We start from the raw sequence: 22206 nt of genomic DNA, 5'->3' as shown, positions 1-22206 counted from the left end.
AGAAGGGGGCTAGGTGTTGGCATGAAGTCTTTGAGGAGGTGGGAGGGGATGGCATCTGGTGCACGAAAAGGGGCTGCCCTGAAATAGGAGCATGGACGGCTCGCCCGTGTCAGTGGGATGGCAGGCAGAGTGGAGGGCACAGATGCGGGTGGGTGGGGGAGTAGTGGTGGGGCCTGTGGAACTTCTCTTCTGAGAGCTTCTATTTTCTTAGCAAAATCGGAAGAGGTTGTCAGCTGAGAATGAGGTGGAAGAGGAGGTGTGAAGCAGTCGTCTAGGAGAGGGGGTGTGAATAGGCTTGGAGATATAGTAGGATTGCTGGGCAGCTGTTAGGGCTCACTCAGAGAGGGTTGTGGTCATTAATTTAAAGTGAGACTGGTCAGCCCAGTTAGGAGATTTTCTTCAGTTCTGGTCAGTCTGGAGGTGCACAGGTGGAGGGGGCAGAGGATTGAATTTAACTGAGGTTGTGATTTTGCCAGGTGACTACTGTGGCCAGGGGGAGAGTATAGTATTGGATCATGAACTCTAAGCTGGGTAAGGAGGGAAGGGCGGGCACTATGGGGATGAGGAATGGTAAATATTTGCTTGGAGCAGTAGGTTCCAGGAGGAATTGCTGGACTTGGGGTCCTGCGGGAGTGAGCTGGAGAGCAAGGCAGTGTTTATACTGGAGTGTGAGATGCATGAAATTGAGATGACGAAGGGATTGCATTGACAGATAATGACGGGTTCAAAATCTGGCTATGGGAGCAAGAGGCTGAGGTACTAGGGAAGCCAAGATCGTGGAGAGGAGGTCAAGAGCCTGAGAGGCGGGTTCATCTACATGAATGCTCACATCAAAAACTGCAGCAGGAGTCGGGTGGGAGAGGAGGACTGGGAGCCAGGAGCAAACATCCTCAAGGAATGAGGGAAGTGACCCAGGGCTTTGTAAATTACTACAAAAAGGAGGAATAACAGTGATCTTGTATGACAGCATGACATTCAAATGTGGGTGTTTCTAAAGAGGGCGGCAAACTGTCTAGAAGTGGCACTGAGGAGCAAAATGGGCACCTCCTTACCCCTAGACCCAGGGCCACAGGGGCCACAGAGGGAAAATAGCCACCTCTTAAGAGGCTGCAGGGGAGCAGAATCCACACAGGAGAGGCAGTTTCCATTAAAGCAAGAAAGTGAAGGGGACATTCAGAAATGGGGCTGAGAATATGGGGCCATACTGGTGAGTTTCAGAGAGTCCCGTGAAAGGATTTCTAGGGATGAGGTAGGGAGATGAGGTCAGAAAAGCAAAATACAGCATCCGGTAGGGCTTCGAGTCCTGGGCTGCAGGCTACCTGAGTGTTCTGGGCCTCCTGTGGGAACTGATGTGAGCCGAGATAAAGGGTCTGAGGGGCCCAACGCTGGGCTTGTTGGCCGGTGGAGGGGTTTTTCACTCCTGCTGATGATGGTGCTGCGAAGGTCTGAGGAGGGGCAGTCTTTTTAGAGCAGGTAGGGCCCTGGCTCCCTCCTTATTCCCAGGTAGGAATGTTAATCAAAACTCTCAGGCCAGGCTCAGCGGCTCATGCCTGTAATTCCAGCACTCTGGGAGGCCGAGGCGGGTGGATCACCTGAGGTCAGGAGTTCAAGACCAGCCTGGCCAACATGGTGAAACCCCATCTCTTCTAAAAATACAAAATTTAGCCAGGCATGGTAGCACATGCCTGTAATCCCAGTTACTTGGGAGGCTGAGACACAACAATCACTAGAACCCGGGAGGTGAAGTCTGCAGTGAGCCAAGATTATGCCGCTACACTCTAGCCTGGGCAACAAAGCAAGACTTTGACCCTCGCCCCCACCAAAAAAAAGCTCTCTTCACAGAACTAATACTAAGCCACAGACACATCAATGAAAAATAATTGCCCAGAAATAGACTCATATATGGCATAATAAATCTGTAGTAAACTTGGGCCTCAAAACAGTAGGGATAAGAAACATGATTTTTTTTTTTTTAATTTTTGCAGGGACAATTGGTTAACTAATGGGGACAAAATAAGTCCAGATCTTTACTTCAGATCTCATACTAAATGAATTCATGTGAGCTAAAAACTGTAAAAATGTAGTGTTGGTGTAAAGATAGAACACTCATATATATGGTCAATAGATTTTCAACAAATGCTACCAATGCAATTCAATGGGGAGTGAACAATCTTTCCCCAACAAATAGTGCTGGAACAATTGTATAGCCATATGCAACATAATGAACGTTGACTCTTAGGCCAGTACAAAACGCTAACTTGATATGGATCATAGGCCTGTATGTATGAGCTAAAACTATCAAACTTCTAGAAGAAAACATAGCAGAAAATCTTAGTGATCTTGGGTTTGGCAGAGACTTCTTAAATAGGCTACAAAGAGCACAAACTATAAAAATCGATAAATTGGGCATCATCAAAACTAAGAGCTATTATGAAAGGCAAGCCACGGACTGGAAAAAAAAATTGTAACACATATATCTTAAAACTCAATAAAAAGATAACCCAATTGAAAAATGGGCAAAAGAATTGAATATGCACCTCATCAATGAAATATATTTAGATGGCAAATAAATACATGAAAAGATGCTCAACATAGTTTGTCATTAGGCAACTACAAATTAAAACTACATGCCCCCTAGAAGGGCTAGAATTTAACTGACCAGGCTAGGCGTGGTGGCTCACACCTGTAATCCCAGCACTTTGGGAGGCCAAGGCAGCCGGATCACCTGAGGTCGGGAGTTTGAGACTAGCCTGGCCAATATGGTGAAACCCTGTCTCTACTAAAAATACAAAAATTAGTAGGGCATGGTGGCGCGTGCCTGTAATCCCAGCTACTTGGGAGACTGAGGCAGGAAAATCGCTTGAACCCAGCAGGTGGAGATTGCAGTGAGCCGAGATCTTGCCACTGCACTCCAGGCTGGGCGACAGGGCAAGACTCCATCTCAAAACAAAAAAACAATAAAATAACTGACCAAATCAAGTATTGGCAAAGATGGAGTCCAGGAAGGGTACAACAGTATTGGGGAATCTGCCCTGATATTCATGTAGGTTCTTTTCTGTTTTTCCTAAGCGTCGGCCAGCTTGAGAAATAAAGGGACAGAGTACAAAAGACAGAAATTTTAAAGCTGGGCATCCGGGGGAGACATCACACGTTGGTAGGATCCGTGATGCCCCATAAGCCACAAAAACCAGCAAGTTTTTATTAGGGATTTTCAAAAGGTGATGGAGTGTGCGAGTAGGTGTGGGTGTCAGACATCAAGTACTTAACAGGGTAATAGAATATCACAAGGCAAGTGGAGGCAGGGCGAGATCACAGGACCACAGGACCGAGGCAAAATTAAAATTGCTAATGAAGTGTCGGGCACCACTGTTATTGATAACATCTTATCAGGAGACAGGATTTTGAGATCCACCAGTCTGACCAAAATTTATTAGGCGGGAATTTCCTCTTCCTAATAAGCCTGGGAGCGCTATGGGAGACTGGGGTCAATTTCACCCCTGCAGTCTCGACTTAAGAGACAACTACACCCAGGGGGGCCAGTTTAGAGACCTACCCACAGGTGCACGTTCTCTTTCTCAGGGATGTTCCATGCTGAGAAAAAGAATTCAGCGATATTTCTCCCATTTGCTTTTGAAAGAAGAGAAATATGGCTCTGTTCTGCCCGGCTCACCGGCGGTCAGAGTTCAAGGTTATCTCTCTTGTTTCCTAAACATTGCTGTTATCTTGTTCTTTTTTCAAGGTGCCCAGATTTCATATTGCTCAAACACACATGCTGTACAATTTGTGCAGTTAATGCAATTATTACAGGGTCCTGAGGCGACATACATCCTCCTCAGCTGACAGGATTAAGAGATTAAAGTAAAGACAGGCATAGGAAATCACAAGGGTATTGACTGGGGAAATGGTAAGTGTCCATGAAATCTTCACAACTTTTTAGAGATTGCAGTAAAGACAGGCATAAGAAATTATAAAAGTATTAATTTGGGGAACTAATAAATGTCCATAAAATCTTCACAATCCACGTTCTTCTGCCATGGCTTCAGCCAGTCCCTCCGTTTGGGGTCCCTGACTTCCCGCAACACAACAGGAACTCTCTCATACACTGCTGATGAGAATGCAAAATGGAACAACCACTTCGGAAAACACTTAGATCATTTCTTAAAAAGATAAAATATACCTATCATATGACCCAGCCATTCCATTCCTAGGTATTTACCAAAGAGAAATGAAAGCATATGTCCACACAAAGATTTGTACACAATGTTCATAGTAGCTTTATTTATAACAGCCCCAAACTGGGAATAATCCAAATGTCTATCAACAAGATAGTGGAAAAACAAATTGCCATATATCCAGATAATGGAATACTGCTCAACAATAAAAAGGAATGAACTGCTGTTACATACAACAACATAGATGAGCCTCAAAATAATTAGTATATACTATATAGTTCCATTAATATATGATTCTAGAAAAAAGACCAACCTATAGTGACTGATCAGGTGGCACAAGGAGACACTAGGGGATTATGAGTATATTATATGAACACAGCAGAGTTTAACCTTTCTTCACTTGATAGGCATTTATGTTGTTTCCAGTTTGGGCCCTATGGTAGACAGAGAGATGTGTCACTCAGATCCCTCTTCAAGGAAGGATTTGCTGTCCAGTTGTAGGGGTTTCTGTGATCAGCAGAAACCTTCAGATGACAGCTTCTTTGGGGTCCACCTGAGCTGCAGAGAGCTGCCTTGCCCAACATCATATCCTTTCCAGAGCACTTTGCATCTGGTATCCAACGAAAGCAAGTGAATGGAGGCTGGGCCATTTTCATCCAACACAGGACAACTCAGATGCATACTATTTGCGCGAGAGTTCCCTGCCAGCTTGGCTTGGGCTTCATTAGGCCTGCACCACAGTTTTAACTTCTGCCCAATCCTGCTTTTTCTCCCTTCCCTTCATAGATGTTTGTATTAGTCTATTTGTGTTGCTATAAAGGAATCCCTGAGACTGGGTAATTTATTAAGAAAAGAGAGCCGGGTGCGGTGGCTCATGCCTGTAATCCCACCACTTTGGAAGGCCTAGGTGGTCGGATCACCTGAGGTTAGGAGTTCGAGACCAGCCTTGCCAACACTGTGAAACTCTGTCTCTACTAAATATACAAAAATTAGCCCAATGTGGTGGTAGGTGCCCATAATCCCAGCTACTCGGGAGGTTGAGGCAGGAGAATTGCTTGAACCTAGGAGAAGGAGGTTGCAGTGAGCTGAGATTGTGCCATTGTACTTTAGCCTGGGCAACAAGAGCAAAACTCCATCTCAAAAAAAAAAAAAAGAAAAAAGAAAGAAAAGAGGTGGAGGGAGAAGAGCAGGAAAAAAAAGAAAAAAAAAGTAGGCTTATTTGGCTCACCATTCTGCAGGCTGTACATGAAGCACAATGCTGCCAGCATCTACTTTATGGAAGGACCTCAGGAAGCTTCCGCTCATGGCGGAAGGCAAAAGGGGAGCAGGTGTGTCACATGGCAAGAGATGGAGCAAGAGAGGAGGAAGTAACAGGCTCCTTTAAACAACCAGCTCTCGCCAGGCGCGGTGGCTCACGCCTGTAATCCCAGCACTTTGGGAGGCGGAGGCGGGCGGATCACGAGGTCAGGAGATCGAGACCATCCTGGCTAACACAGTGAAACCCCGTCTCTACTAAAAATACAAAAAAAATTAGCCGGGCGAGATGGCGGGCGCCTGTAGTCCCAGCTACTCGGGAGGCTGAGGCAGGAGAATGGCGTGAACCCCGGGGGGGCGGAGCCTGCAGTCACTGCACTCCAGCCTGGGCGACAGCGAGACTCTGTCTCAAAAAAAAAAAAAAAAACAACCAGCTCCCCTGTGAACTCATTACCACTCATTACTGCAGCAAAGGCACCAAACCATTCATGAGGGATCAGCCCTGTGACCCTATGCCTCCCACTAGGCCCACCTCCAGCATTGGGGGTCACATTTCAACATGATATTTGAAGGAGACAAATATCCAAACCATATCAATGTTGATCCTAATAAATATCTTGTACCCCAGACTCTATCCCAGCATGTTTCCTGAGAACCTGACCTATGACAAGACTACTACAAACAATGCTTCTATGAACACTCTTGTCTATGTTTCCTGATGCACGTAAGCTCACTTTTCTGTAGGATATTTATCTAAGAGCAGAATTGCTGGGGCATAGAGTATGTTATTTTCAGCTTAACTGGATAATGCTGAACTGTATTCTAAAGTAGCTATACAAGTTTGTGTAAATTTACATGAATGAGTGTTTTTGCTAAAACTTGGAATTGTCAAAATTTTAAATTTTGGTCAGTTTGGTAAGTGTGTAGTAGTACTTTATTACGCTTTTATTTTACCTTTCCCACATTACTAAAGAAGTTGATCACATTTTTATGTTACTGACTTTTGGATTTCTTTTTTGCAAAGTTCCTATCTTTTGCCCATTTTTCTGCTAGATTGCCTGTCTTATCATTAATTGATATGAATTCTGTATATATTCTAGCAACAAGGTTTTTGTCAGTTTTATCTGTTGTAATTATCTTCTATTACTCTGTGGCTGGCCTTTTACTCAATGTTGTCTTTTGATGAACAGATATTCCTAATTTTGTCCATCTTTCCTTTGCAATATTACTTTTTGTACCTTACTTAAGAAAACTTTTAAAATCCAAGACTATGAAGATATTCTTCTACATTATTACTTTAAAGCTTTGTAATTTTGTCTTTTATATTTAGGGCCATATGACACTGGAGTTGATTTTGAGGTATGGTGTGATGTAGGGGTCCCATTTTATTATTTTCCCATATGAGTACTCAGATATCCCAGCAAAGTTTATTGAGAGTCTTTTTGCCCCTGCTATATAGTGCCATCTCTGTCATACATCAAGCGTCTAAATATGTGTGGGTCTATTTCTATGATCTCATCTCTTTTCCATTGGGCTTATTGCGCATCCCCAAATCAATGCCATCCCCTTTTAATTACAACAGCTTTATAGTAATTTAGTAGAGCAATTTCTTTAACTTCATTCTTCCTCTGTAGTGACGTAGCTCTTCTCGGTCTTTCACATGTCCATGTAAACATAAAAATTATCTCACCAAGTTCTAGAAAAAAATCCATCTTGCTTTGTCACTCAGGCTGGAGTGCAGTGGCATGATCATAACTCATTACAGCCTTGAACTCTTGGGCTCAGGTGATCCTCCTACTTTATCCTCCTGAGTAGCTGGAACTTCAGGTGTGTGCCACCATGCCCAGCTCATTTTTATGTTTTTTGTAAAGATGTGAGATGTGGTTTCATCATGTTGCCCAGCTGGTCTCGAACTCCTGGGCTCAAGCGATCCTCCAGCCTCAGCCTCCCAAAGTGCTGGGATTACAGACTCATGTGAGCCACAGCGCCTAGCTACATGGGTTTTTATTAGAAATTACATTGAGTCTGTATATCACTGTGAGAAGAACTGACAATGTTTGTAATATTGAGTTTTCAAATCCACGAACATCATATATTACTCTATTTACTGAGATCTTTGGTTTCTGTCAATAATACTATATATTTTTCTGCATTAGAGACATTCAACTTTTACTAAATTCCGAATAATTTGGTATTTTAAAATTATATTATGAAGGCTGTCCTTTTAAAATATAATTTTCCCTTTGTTGCTGTTAAACACATTGATTTTTGTACATTAATTTTTTTGAAGTCCAGGAAACTTGAATTATAGATTAATTCTAATTATAGATTTAAAAATTCCTTCTGTATACAATCATAACATCTATAATTTTTGTTTTTTTTTTGTTTGTTTGTTTTTTTTTTTTTTTTTTCAATCCTTATTCCTTTTCTTTTTTTTTTTTTTTGGAGACAGAGTCTCATTCTGTTGCCCACGTTGGAGTGCAGTGGTGCAATCCCGGCGCACTGCAACCTCTCCCTCCCGGGTTCAAGTGATTCTCCTGCTTCAGCCTCCCAAGTAGGTGGGATTACAGGCACCTGCCACCATACCTGGCTAATTTTTGTATTTTTAGTAAAGGTGGGGTTTCACCACGTTGGCCAGGCTGGTCTCGAACTCCTGATCTGAAGTGATCCACCTGCCTTGACCTCCCAAAGTGCTGGGATTACAGGCAGGAGCCAACCCGCCCGGCCCGTTTTTTTTTGTTTTTTGTTTTTTTTTACTGTGATGGCCAGAACCTCTAGTATAATGTTAAATAAAAGTGGTAGTAATGATGCCAGGCGCGGTGGCTCACGTCTGTAATCCCAGCACTTTGGGAGGCTGAGGCGGGTGGATCACGAGGTCAGGAGATCAACACCATCCTGGCTAACATGGTGAAACCCCGTCTCTACTAAAAATACAAAAAATTAGCTGGGCGTAGTGGCATGCGTCTGTGGTCCCAGCTACTTGGGAGGCTGAGGCAGCAGAAAGGCGTGAACCCAGGAGGCGGAGCTTGCAGTGAGTGGAGATCACGCCACTGCACTCCAGCCTAGGGAGCTCGCAGTGAGTGGAGATCACGCCATTGCACTCCAACCCAGGAGGCGGAGCTTGCCGTTAGCGGAGATCACGCCATTGCACTCCAGCCCGGGCGACAGGGCGAGACGGGAGCCTCAAAAAAAAAAAATAGTGGTAGTAATGAATATCTCTGTTTTGTTCCAGTTTTCAAAGGGAAAACTTTGTTTCACCACGAGGTATAATCCTTGTTTTAGTTATTTTTTTAAAGACAGCCTTTATATAATCAAGAAAGCTTCTTTACATTTCCAGTTTGATAAAAGTGACCTTTAAAAAATTATTCAGGCCGGGCGCAGTGGCTCACGTCTGTAATCCCAGCACTTTGGGAGGCCGAGGCGGGCGGATCACGAGGTCAGGAGATTGAGACCATCCTGACTAACATGGTGAAACCCCGTCTCTACTAAAAATATAAAAAATTAGCCGGGCGTGGTGGCATGCGTCTGTGGTCCTAGCTACTTTGGAGGCTGAGGCAGCAGAAAGGCGTGAACCCAGGAGGCGGAACTTGCAGTGAGCGGAGATCACGCCATTGCACTCCAACCCAGGAGGCGGAGCTTGCAGTGAGCGGAGATCATGCCATTGCATTCCATCCTAGGAGCTCGCAGTGAGTGGAGATCACGCCATTGCACTCCAACCCAGGAGGCGGAGCTCGCAGTGAGTGGAGATCACGCCATTGCACTCCAAACCAGGAGGCGGAACTTGCCGTGAGCGGAGATCACGCCATTGCACGCCAGCCTAGTAGCTCGCAGTGAGTGGAGATCATGCCATTGCACTCCAACTCAGGAGGCGGAGCTTGCCGTGAGCGGAGATGACGCCATTGCATTCCAGCCCAGGCAACAGGGCGAGACGGAAGTCTCGAAAAAAAAAAAAAAAAAAGTGGTAGTAATGAATATCTCTGTTTTGTTCCAGTTTTCAAAGGGAAAACTTTGTTTCACCACGAGGTATAATCCTTGTTTTAGTTATTTTTTTAAAGACAGCCTTTATATGATCAAGAAAGCTTCTTTACATTTCCAGTTTGATAAAAGTGACCTTTAAAAAATTATTCAGGCCGGGCGCGGTGACTCATGTCTGTAATCCCAGCACTTTGGGAGGCCGAGGCGGGCCGATCACGAGGTCGGGAGATGGAGACCATACTGGCTAACACGGTGAAACCCCGTCTCTACTAAAAATACAAAAATTAGCCAGGCATGGTGGCGGGCACCTGTAGTCCTAGCTACTCGGGAGGCTGAGGCAGGGAATCGCTTGAACCTGGGAGGCAGAAGTTGCAGTGAGCCGAGATTGCGCCATTGCAATCCAGCCTGGCAAAGAGCGAGATTCTGTCTCAAAAAAAAAAAAAAAAAAAAAAATTTCATTCATTTAATTCAATGTTGTGTTTTATAAAATACTTTCCTGCATCCATTGAGATAACTGTAGTACTTTAATCTGTTAATATGATAAATTGCATTAACTTGTTTTTTTGTTTTGTTTTGTTTTTTTGAGACAGTTTCACTCTTGTTGCCCAGGCTGGAGTGCAATGGCGTAACCTCAGCTCACCACAACCTCCACCTCCATGGTTCAAGCGAGTCTCCTGCCTCAGCCTCCCGAGTAGCTGGGATTACAGGCCTCCACCACCGGGGTAGAGACAGGGTTTCTCCATGTTGGTCAGGGTGGTCTCGAACTCCCAGCCTCAGGTGATCCACCTGCCTCTGCCTCCCAAAGTGCAGGGATTACAGGCGTGAGCCACCATGCCCGGCCAATTTTTTATTTTTTTATTTTTATTTTTATTTTTATTTTTTTTGAGATGGAGTTTTGCTCTTGTTTCCCAGGCTGGAGTGCAATGGCATGATCTCGGCTCACCACAACTTCCGCCACCCGGGTTCTAGCGATTCTCCTGCCTCAGCGTCCCAAGTAGCTGGGATTACAGGCATGCGCCACCACGCCCAGCTAATTTTTGTATTTTTAATAGAGACAGGGTTTCACCATGTTGGTCAGGCTGGTCTCGAACTCCCGACCTTAGATGATCCACCCGCCTCGGCCTCCCAAAGTGCTGGGATTACAGGTGTAAGCCAACACACCCAGTCTTTTTTTTTTTTTTTTTAATATAACCTGAAGGTCATATGTACTATCCTTTTTATATGTTGCTAAATTTTAACAACACTTTGTTTAAGGTTTTTATATCTGTTTATAAAGGAGATCAGTCTTTAATTTTTCAATTTTGACCTTGTCAGATTTGGGGACCAGGGTCATGTTAGTTCTATAAAATAAGTTGAGAAAGGTAACACCAGTTCTTTGGGAATAGAAACTTCTGAACTTCTAGAAGCGTTTGTGTAGGAATAGAATTTATTTTCCCTTGAATGTTCAATATAATTCACAGGTTAGGCTATCTGGGTTTGGAGTTTTCTTTGTGGGAAGATTTTAAATTACGGTTTCAATCTTTTCTTTGAGACAGAGTCTTGCTCTTGTCTCCCAGGCTGGAGTGCAATGGCACAGTCTTGGCCACTGCAACCTCCACCTCCTGAGTTCAAGCGATTCTCTTGCCTCAGCCTGCCAGGTAGCTGGGATTACAGGCAACTGCCACCATGCCCAGGTAGTTTTTTGTATTTTTAGTAGAGACGGAGTTTCACCATGTTGGCCAGTCTGGTCTCGAATTCCTGACCTCAGGTGATCCACTTGCCTAGGCCTCCCAAAGTGCTGGGATTACAGACATGAGCCACCGTGCCTGGCCAGTTTCAATCTCTAATAGTTATAGGACTATTCATGTTTTCTCCTTCTTCATGAGTCACTTGGTAAATTATTATTTCTGGGAATTTTTTCGTTTCATCTATATGTTTTTATTGGCAATAAGTTGTTCATAACTTCTTAGTAATTTTTAGATGTATATGTGATCTCTTGTAATATCTCCTTCTTCTTCCTAATATTTGTTTATTCTTTTTTTCTTTGTTAGCTCACCCGAGTTTTGTCATTTTAATTAGTCTTTTGGAAGAACAAAGTTTCATATTAAAAAAAAATTATCGACCAGGCATGGTGGCTAACACTTGTAATCCCAGTACTTTGGGAGGCTGAGGCAGGTGGATCACGAGGTCAGAAGTTTGAGACCAGCCTAACCAACATGGTGAAACCCTGTCTCTACTAAAAATACAAAAATTAGTTGGGCATGGTGGTGCGCACCTGTAATCTCAGCTACTCAGGAGGCTGAAGCAGGAGAATCGCTTGAACCCAGGAAGTGGAGGTTGCAGCGAGCTGAGATCATGCCATTGCACTCCAGCCTGGGTGACAGAGCGAGACTCTGTCTCAAAAAAAAAAAAAAAAAAATTCTATTGTATGTTTGTTTTTTGTTACCTGAAATTCTTCTCTTACGTTTATTATTTCATCTTCTTTCTTTGAGAATAACTTCCTGAAATATATCCTTGGTTTATCCATTTTTAACGTCTTCTTTTAAAATGTATGCATTTAATGCTATAGATTTTTCACTAAATACTGTCTTAGCTATACCCACAAAATTTCATATGTAATATTTTTACTATTTAAATAGTCTCCTTGGCCGGACGCGATGGCTCACACCTGTAATCCCAGCACTTTGGGAGGCCGAGGCGGGCGGATCATGAGGTCAGGAGATCGAGACCATCCTGGCTAACACGGTGAAACCCCGTCTCTACTAAGAATACAAAAAATTAGCCGGGCGAGGTGGCAGGCGCCTGTAGTCCCAGCTACGCAGGAGGCTGAGGCAGGAGAATGGCGTGAACCCCGGGGGACGGAGCCTGCAGTGAGCCGAGATCGCGCCACTGCACTCCAGCCTGGGTGAAAGAGACTCCGTCTCAAAAAAAATAAAATAAAAATAAAAATTAATAAATAAATAGTCTCCTCGTTATCCAGAGATTGGCTTTCTGTGGTTTCTATTATCCATAATTAATCACAACCTAAAAATATTAAATGAAAAATTCCAGAGGTAAACTATTCATAAGTTTTAAACTGCGTGCCATTCTGAGTGATGCCATGAAATCTCACACTGTCCTGATTCTTGCCACTGGGGATGTGAATTGTCCCTTTGTCCAGGGTATCCACACTGTATACACTGCCCATCTGTTAGTCACTTAGAAGCTGCCTGGGTTATCTGATGGACTGTCATGGTTTTGCAGTTCTTCTGTTAGGTAACCCTTATTTTACTTCATAATGGCCCCAAAGTACAAAAGTTGTGATGTTGGCATATTGTTATAATTGTTCTCTTTTATTATTATTGTAATTAATCTCCTAGTGTGACTAATTTATCAATTAAACTTTATCATAGGTGTGTACGTATAGGAAAAACCATCATGTACATAGGGTTTGACACTATCCATGGTTTTGGGCATCTACTGGGGTTCTTGAAATGTAACCCCCATGGATAAGGGGGGACTACCGTCGTCAGTTATTTTTCTTATGAAATGGTAGGAATTCTTTACATTCTGGATACAAGCCATTTACTAATTATTTCATAAATATTTCCTCTTTGTATCATGCTCATAATGATATTTTGATAAACAGAAATTTAAAATTTTAGTATGATACAATTTGTGCATCTTTTTGCATGTTTAGTTTAATAAATTTTTTTCTATCCTGAAGTCATAAAGATATTTTCCTATAGTATCTTTTAAAAGCTTTCTATTTTTGGCTGGATGTCGTGACTCATGCCTGTAATTCTAGCACTTCGGGAGGCTGATGTGGAAGGTTTGCTTGATTCCAGGAGTTCAAGGCTGCAGTGAGCTATCAGTGTGCCCCTGCACTCCAGCCTGACAACAGAGTGAGACCCTGCCTCTAAAAAATAAAAATAAAAAATTTTGAAAAGGCTGGGTGCAGTGGCTCACACCTGTAATCCCAGCACTTTGGGAGACCAAGGCGGGTGGATCACTTGAGGGTCAGGAGTTCGAGACCAGCCTAGCCAACACGGTGAAACCCCATCTCTACTAAAAATACAAAAAATTAGCCGGGTGTGGTGGCGGGTGCCTGTAATCCCAGTTATTCAGGAGGCGGAGGCAGGAGAATTGCTTGAACTCGGGAGATAGAGGTTGCAGTGAGCTGAGATTGCACCACTACACTCCAGCCTGGGCGACGGAGCAAGACTCCAACAAAATCAATCAATCTTTATATCTTTGCCCTTTCTTTTTCTTTTGAGATACGATCTCACTTTGTCACCAAGGCTGGAGTGCAATGGCATGATCTTGGCTCACTGCAGCCTCCACCTCCCAGGCTCAAGTGAGCCTCCCACTTCAGCTTCCCAAGAAGGCAAGCACCACCGTGTTCAGCTAATTTTTAATTTTTTGTAAAGACAAGATCTCACTATATTGCCCAGGCTGGTCTCAAACTCCTGGCCTCAAGCAATCTTCCCACCTTGGCTTCCTTGGCCTTTAATCCCAAAGTGCTGGGATTAAAGGCGTGAGACACTCTGCCCAGCCTAAAGACCTTTTTGAAATATAATAATTCATAATGTTGCTCAAACTGTGGGAAAAATACTGGCAGTTTGCTTGAAGAATCTTACAAATGTTGGCTCCTCCCCTTTTGATACAAGGCAGGCAAGCCCCCAAATTGGGACTTAGCCTGGGAGGGTTCTTAGCTTTGCCCAGGAAAGAAATCAAGGGCAAGCTGGGGGTGTTAGATAGCAACTTTTTTTTTTTTTTTTTTTTTTTTTTTTTTAAAAATATTTTGAGATGGAGTCTCACTCTGTCCCCAGGCTGGAGTGCAGTGGTGCAATCTTGGCTCACTGCAACCTCCACCTCCCGAGTTCAAGCGATTCTCCTGCTTCAGCCTCCTGAGTAGCTGGGACTATAGGCACACACCACCACACCCAGTTAATTTTTTTTCTTTTTTTTTAGTTGAGATGGGGTTTCACCACGTTGGCCAGGATGGTCTTAATCTCCTGACCTTGTGATCCACCTGCCTTGGCCTCCCAAAGTGCTGTAATTACAGGTGTGAGCCACCGTGCCGGGCTATTTTTGTATTTTTAGTAGAGATGGGGTTTCACCATATTGGTTGGGTTGGTCTCGAACGCCTGACCTTGTGATCCACCTGCCTCGGCCTCCCAAATCCCACACTGGGATTACATGCATGAGCTGCCGCGCCCGGCCAGACAGCAACTTTTACTGAAGGGTGAGCTGGAGGTGTTAGCCAGCCACTTTTATTGAAGTGGCAATATTCGGCAGCAGCAGAAGTACTGCTTCTTGTGGAGCAGGGATACTCCATAGATACTATGCTCAGAGTAGCAGCTCAAAGGCAGGTCTGCTGTCATATTTATATCGCTTTTTATTAAATGCAAATTAAGGGGCAGAATATGCAGAAATTTCTAGTAAAGGGATGGTAACTTCCAGGTCACTGGGTCGTTGCCATGGAAAGGGACAGTAACTTCTGGGTGTCGCCATGGCAGTGGTAAACTGACATGGCACACTGGCAGGGCATGTCTTATGGAAAGCTGCTTCCACCCAGTCCCTATTTTAACTAGTCCTCAATTTGCTTCAGTGTCAGCACTCCACTTCCAGAGTCGAGTCCTGACCCCTGTCTCACTTTGACCCAATTACTTCTAGGAATCAATCCTAAGAAAATGATTCTCAGATCAAGCGTGGTGGCTCACGCCTGTAATCCCAGCACTTTGGGAGGCCGAAGCAGGCAGATCATTTGAGGTCAGGACTTCCAGACCAGCCTGGCCAACATGATGAAACTCTCTACTACTGAAAATACAAAAATTAGCCAGGTGTGGTGGCAGCAAACACCTGTAATTCCAGCTACTTGGGAGGCTGAGGCAGGAGAATCTCTTGAACCTGGGAGGCAGAGGTGGCAGTGAGCTGAGATCCTGCCACACTCCAGCCTGGGAAACAGAGCGAGACTCTGTCTCAAAAACAAAACAAAACAAAACAAAAAGCAACAAAAAAAAAACAAAAAAGCGTTCTCAGTAAATAATAATTACTTCTAAGAAACAATCATAAAGATATTCATTAAACCACAACAGGTAATGATAAAAAATGTTAGATGAGTTAGATATATAGTAAAATAAGACATCTTTATAATGAAATATTTTGTAGCTATTGAGAATTTATTATGGGATTCTGAGATTGCACATAATCCTTAACTATTATTTCACTTTATCACAAATATGTACATATGTACATATTGTAATTTAAAAATCAAATAAGTTTTTTTTTTTGAGACGGAGTCTCACTCTGTCACCCAGGCTGGAGTACAGTGGCACGATCTCGGCTCACTGCAAGCTCCGCCTCCCGGGTCCACGCCATTCTCCTGCCTCAGCCTCCCGAGTAGCTGAGACTACAGGCGCCCGCCACCACGCCTGGCTAATTTTTTTTTGTATTTTTAGTGGAGACGGGGTTTCACTGTGTTAGCCAGGATGGTCTCGATCTCCTGACCTCGTGATCCGCCCGTCTTGGCCTCCCAAAGTGCTGGGATTACAGGCTTGAGCCACCGCGCCCGGCCTCAGATAAGATATTTTAAAGTAATACTTCTTTTTTTTTTTTTTTTTTTTTTGAGACAGAGTCTTACTCTGTTACCCAGGCTGGAGTGCAATGGTGCAATCTCGGCTCACTGCAACCTCTGCCTCCCAGGTTCAAGCTATTCTCCGGCGTCAGCCTCCCGAGTAGCTGGGATTACAGGGGTGCGCTATCATGCCCAGCTAATTTTTGTATTTTTAGTAGAGACGGAGTTTCACCATGTTGGCCAGGCTGGTCTCAAACTCCTGACCTCAGGTGATCCACCCACCTCGGCCTCCCAAAGTGCTGGGATTACAGGCGTGAGCCACCACTCTTGGCTAAAGTCATACTTCTAAAGAACTTTAAATCACATGTAGTAATGCTCACAAATGTAATTTTTTTATTGAGGTGAGGTTCGCGTAAAAAAAATTTGGGGCTGGGTGTGGTGGTTCATGCCTGTAATCCCAGCACTTTGGGAGGCTGAGGCAGGAGGATCACTTGCTCCTGGGAGGTCAAGGCTGCAGTGGGCCTGGGTGATGGAGTGAGACCGTCTCAAAAATGTTTTTTTTTTTTCCTAGTGTTTTGTTGAGGATTTTTATATCTATAATTAGAAGAGATGTTGATCTGTAGTTTTCTTTTTTTGTTTTTGTTTTTTGAAGACAGGGCCTTACTCCATTGCCCAGGCTGGAGTACAATGATACAATCTTGGCTCACCACAGCATCAACCTCCCAGGGTCAAGGATCCTCCCACTTCAGCCTCCTGAGTAGCTTGGACTACAGGTATAGGTCACCATGCTTGGCTAATTGTTTTGTATTTTTTGTAAAGACAAGGTCTCTGTTGCCTAGGCCAGTCTCGAACTCCTGGAGGCTCAAGGGATCCTCCTGCCTTGGCCTCCTAAAGTGCTGGGATTATAGGCATAAACCATGGCACTTGGCCTGTAGTTTTCTTTTCCTGTGATATCCTTGTCTGATGTTGATATCAGGGTAACACTGACCTTTATATACAAACTTTAAAGTCAGCAATTCAGTATCCTTTAGTACATTCACAATGTTATACACCCACCACCTCTATCTAGTTCCAAAACATTATCATCACTGCAAAAGGAAACCCTGTACCCATTAAGCACTTACTCTCCATTCCACTCCCTCCCACACACACCATCCAGCCCCTGGCAGCCACCAACCTGCATTCCATCTCTATGGATTTACTATTATGGATATTTCATATAAATGGAATTATGTAAGACCTTTTGTGTCTGGCTTATCACTTAGCCTGATGTTTTTGAGGTTCATTCACGTAGAATGTAGCAGTACTTCATTCCTTTTTTATGGATGATTAGTGTTCCATTGTAGCTCACAAGAGTAATTTTAACATTAAAAAACAACAAAATGGCATACCAAGCTCCATATAGAACATGATGTCAATTTTGCATTTTAACATGTATATAAGCATAGAAAAAAATGGGAAGAAAATATGCCCAAATATTAACAGTGTAGCCAGGCATGGTGGCACATACCCTCCTCTAGGGAGGTTGAGGCACGAGAATTGCTTGAACCTGGGAGGTGGAGGTTGCCGTGAGCCAAGATTGCACCACTTCACTGCAGCCTGGGTGACAGAGCAAGACTCTGTCTCAAAAATACTGATTAATCGGCTGGGCGTGGTGGCTCACACCTGTAATCCCAGCACTTTGGGAGGCTGAGGCAGGCGGATCACCTGAGATCGAGAGTTCAAGACCAGCCTGACCAACATGGAGAAACCCTGTCTCTACTAAAAATACAAAATTAGCCAGGCATGGTGGCTCATGCCTGTAATCTCAGCTACTTGGGAGGCTGAGGCAGGAGAATCGCTTAAACCTGGGAGGCAGAGGTTGTGGTGAGCAGAGATCGTGCCATTGCACTCCAGTCTGGGCAACAAGAGTGAAACTCCGTCTTTAAAAAAATATATATTGATTAATTAACAGTGGTTACCTCTACATAGCAGGATTATGAGTAATTTTAATTTTAGTTATACTTTTCTATATTTTCTTGTTTTTATGATATGAAAAAATAGGTCATTTAAAAAGATAAACAGGGGAGCTGGGTGTGGTGGCTCATGCCTGTAATCCCAGCACTTTGGGAGTCTGAGGTGGGCGGATCACCTGAGGTCAAGAGTTCAAGACCAGCCTGGTCAACGTGGTGAAACCCCATCTCTACTAAAAAAAAAAAATACAAAAATTAGCTGGGGCGTGGTGGTGTGTGCCTGTAATCCAAGCTACTAGTGAGGCTGAGGCAGGAGAATCGCTTGAACCCAGGAGGTGGAGGTTGCAGTGAGCCAAGATCGTGCCATTGCACTCCAGCCTGGGTGACAAGAGCAAAAGTCTGTCTCAAAAACAAACAAACAAACAAACAACAGCAGGGAACAATTCCCAACTTATTGTATAAGGTCAAGTATTAACCTGGTATCAAAAGTAGATAAGGATATTACAAGAGAATAAAACTATAGACCAGTGTCTCTTACAAATGCAGACATTAGAATCCTCAACAAAATACTAGCTAATCAAATCCAGCCATCTCTGAAAAGCTTCATGCACTATAACCAAGTGGATTTGTTCCAGGAATACAAGGTTGGTTTAACATCAAAAAATCAATTAATGTGATACGCTGTATCAGTAGAAATAAGGACAAAACCCACACGACAATTTCAATAGCATTTGGCAAAATTCAACAGTCCTTCATGATAAAAACACTCAACAAACTAAGACTAGAAAGGAACTTCCTCAGCCTGATAAAAGGCATCTAAAATACTCTAACATCCTATTTAATGATGAGAGATTAAATGCTTTCCTCCTAAAATAAGGAACAAGACAAGAATATCTGCTCTTACCACAAATACTCAACATTGTAGTGGAAGTTCTAATCAGGGCATTTAGGCAAGAAAAAGAAATAAAGGGCATCCAGACCACAAAGGAAGAAATAAAACGATCTCTTTTCACAGATGGCATAATCTCATGTATAGAAAATCCTATAGAATCCACCAACTATTAGAATTAATAAACAAGTTTAGCAAGGTTTTAGGATAAAAGATCAATATACAAAAATCAATTGTATTTCTATATACTAGCAACATAATCCAATAACAAGAGAACAATTCAAAAAGCCAAAATATTTAGGAATAAATTTAACCAAGAAAGTACAAGACTTATATATCAAAAACTACAAAACATTTCTGAAATAAAGAAGATCTAAATAAATGGAAAGAAATGTTCATGGATCAGAAGACTTAATGTTGCTGAAATGGCAATATTCACTAAATTGATCTACAGACACAATCTAATACCCATGGAATTCCAACTGGTTTCTTTGCAGAAGTGGACAAGTTAATCCTAAAGGTCATCTGGAAATGCAAGGGAACCAGAATTGGCAAAATAATCTGAAAAAACAGTTGGAGGACTGCCACTTCTCACTTCCAAAATTTACGGTAAAGCTACAGTAATTACAACTTTGTGGTACTGGTGAAGGATTAGACACATAGATCAATAGAATAGAACCAAGAATCCAGAAATTGGCTGTTATATTTAAGGTCAACTGATTTTTCTTTTTTTTTTTTTTTGAGATGGAGTTTCACTCTTGTTGCCCAGGCTGGAGTGCAGTGGCGCGATATCGGCTTACCGCAACCTCCGCCTCCTGGGTTTAATTGATTCTCCTGCCTCAGCCTCCCGAGGAGCTGAGATTACCGGCATGCACCACCATGCTTGGCTAATTTTTGTATTTTTAGTAGAGACTGGGTTTCACCATGTTGGCCAGACTGGTCTCGAATGCCTGACCTCAGGTGATCTGCCCACCTTGGCCTCCCAAAGTGCTGGGATTACAGGCATGAACCACCGTGCCCGGCCAGGTCAACTGATTTTTGACAAAGATGTCAAAACAATTCAATGGGGGAAATAATAATCTTTTCAATGAATAGTGCAGAGGCAACTAGATATTCACATGCAAAAGAACAAAACTGGGGCCAGGTGTGGTGGCTCACACCTGTAATCCCAGCACTTTGGGAGGCCAAGGTGGGCAGATCACCTGAGGTCAGGAGTTTGAGACCAGCCTGGCCAACATGGTGAAACCCTGTCTCTACTACAAATACAAAAATTAGCCAGGCATGGTGGTGCATGCCTGTAGTCCCAGCTACTTGGGGGGCAGAGGCAGGAGAATTGCTTGAACCAGGGAGGCAGAGGTTGTGGTGAGCCGAGATTGCACCACTGCACTACAGCCTGGGTGACAGAGTGACATCCTGTCTCAAAAAAAAAAATGAAAGTGGACTGCTGTCTCATACCATATGCAAAAAATTACTCAAAATGGATCAAAGACTTAAGTGTGAGAGCTAAAACTCTGTAACTCTGACATTGTTTTTCTGTGTCCCCACCAAAATCTCATCTTGATTTCTCACATGTGTGGGAGGGACCTGATGGTAGGTAACTGAATCATGGGGGCAGGTATTTCCCATGCTGTTCTCATGATCGTGAATAAGTCTCATGAGATTTGATGGCTTTATAAGGCAGAGTTTCCCTGCACAAGCTCTCTCTTTGCCTGCTGCCATCCACATAAGATGTGACTTGCTGGCCGGGCGCGGTGGCTCATGCCTGTAATCTCAGCACTTTGGGAGGCCGAGGCGGGCGGATCACGAGGTCAGGAGATCGAGACCATCCTGGCTAACACCGTGAAACCCCATCTCTACTAAAAATACAAAAAATTAGCCAGGCGAGGTGGCACATGCCTGTAGTCCCAGCTACTAAGGAGGCTGAGGCAGGAGAATGGTGTGAACCCAGGAGGCGGAGCTTGCAGTGAGCCGAGATCACGCCCATTGCACTCCCGCCTGGGTGACAGAGCGAGACTCCGTCTCAAAAAAAAAAAAAAAAAAAAAAAGCTTGTGACTTGCTCCTCCTTCCTTCGACCATGATTGTGAGGCCTCCCCAGACCATGATTATGGAACTGTAAGTCCAATAAACCTCTTTCTTTTGTAAATTGCCCAGTCTTGGGTATGTCTTTATCAGCAGCAGGAAAATGGACTAATACAAATTCTTAGAGGAAAACATGGGTGTAAATCTTTATCTGGATTCATCAATGGTTTCTAAGCTATGAAACCAAAATCACAAGCAAACAAAGAAAAAATAGATTGGTTGGGTACGGTGGCTCATGCCTGTAACCCTAGCACTTTGGGAGACTGAGGTGGGGATCACTTGAGCTCAGGAGTTCAAGACCAGCCTGGGCAACATGGTGAAGCCCTGTCCCTACAAAAAATACAAAAAAATTAGCTGGCTGTGGTGGCCCATGCCTGTAGTCCCAGCTACTTGGAGGGCTGAGGTGGGAGGATTGCTTGAGCCCACGAGGCTGAGGCTGCAGTGAGCTGAGGTTGCGTCACTGTACTCCAGCCTGTGTGACAAAGTGAGCCCCTGTCTCAAAAAAAAAAAAAAAAAGAAAAAATAGTTAAGTTAGACTTCATCAAAATTAAAAATTTGCTGCAGCAGATGACATCACTAAGAATGTGTAAGACAATCCAGAAAAGTCTTACAAATCATGTATCCGACAAGAGACTTGTATCTAAAATATGTAAAAAACTCTTATAACTCAATAATGAAAAGACAACCCAGTTTTTAAAAATGGGAAAATGATCTGAATAGACATTTCTCCAAAGAAGATATACAAATGGCTAATGAAAATATACTCAAGGGCTGGGTGCGGTGGCTCATGCCTGTAATCTCAACCCTTTGGGAAGCCAAGGTCGCAGGATCGCTTGAACCCAGGAGTTGGAGACCAGGCTGGGCAACATAGTGAGACTCCACCTCTACAAAAACTTACAAATAAATAAAAAGAAAATATATTCAATATCATTAGCCATCAGGCAAATGCAAATCAAACCATATTTAGATACTAATCATACCACTATGATCGCTACATTCAAAAGGATAGAAAATAACAAGTGTTGGCAATGATGTATACAAATTAGAAACCTCACACACTGCTGGTAGGAATGTAAAATGGTGCAGGTGCTTTGGAAAACAATCTAAACTGTTCTCCCACAGCTTAAACATAGTTACCATATGACCCAGCAATTCTACTCCTGGGTATATACCCAAGAGAAATGAAACCATATGTTCACACAAAAACTTATACATTAATGTTCATAGTAGTGTTATTCATAATATCCAAAAAGTAGAAATAATTCAAATTTTTGTGAACCAATAGATAAAATAAGGTATATCCATACAGTAGAATATTACTCATCTATAAAAAGGAATACAATTCT

The sequence above is a fragment of the Hylobates moloch genome, unplaced genomic scaffold, assembly GCF_009828535.3.
Source record: "Hylobates moloch isolate HMO894 unplaced genomic scaffold, HMol_V3 SCAFFOLD_6, whole genome shotgun sequence".
Taxonomy (NCBI): Eukaryota; Metazoa; Chordata; class Mammalia; order Primates; family Hylobatidae; genus Hylobates; species Hylobates moloch.
Note: the sequence above shows the minus strand (reverse complement) of the source record.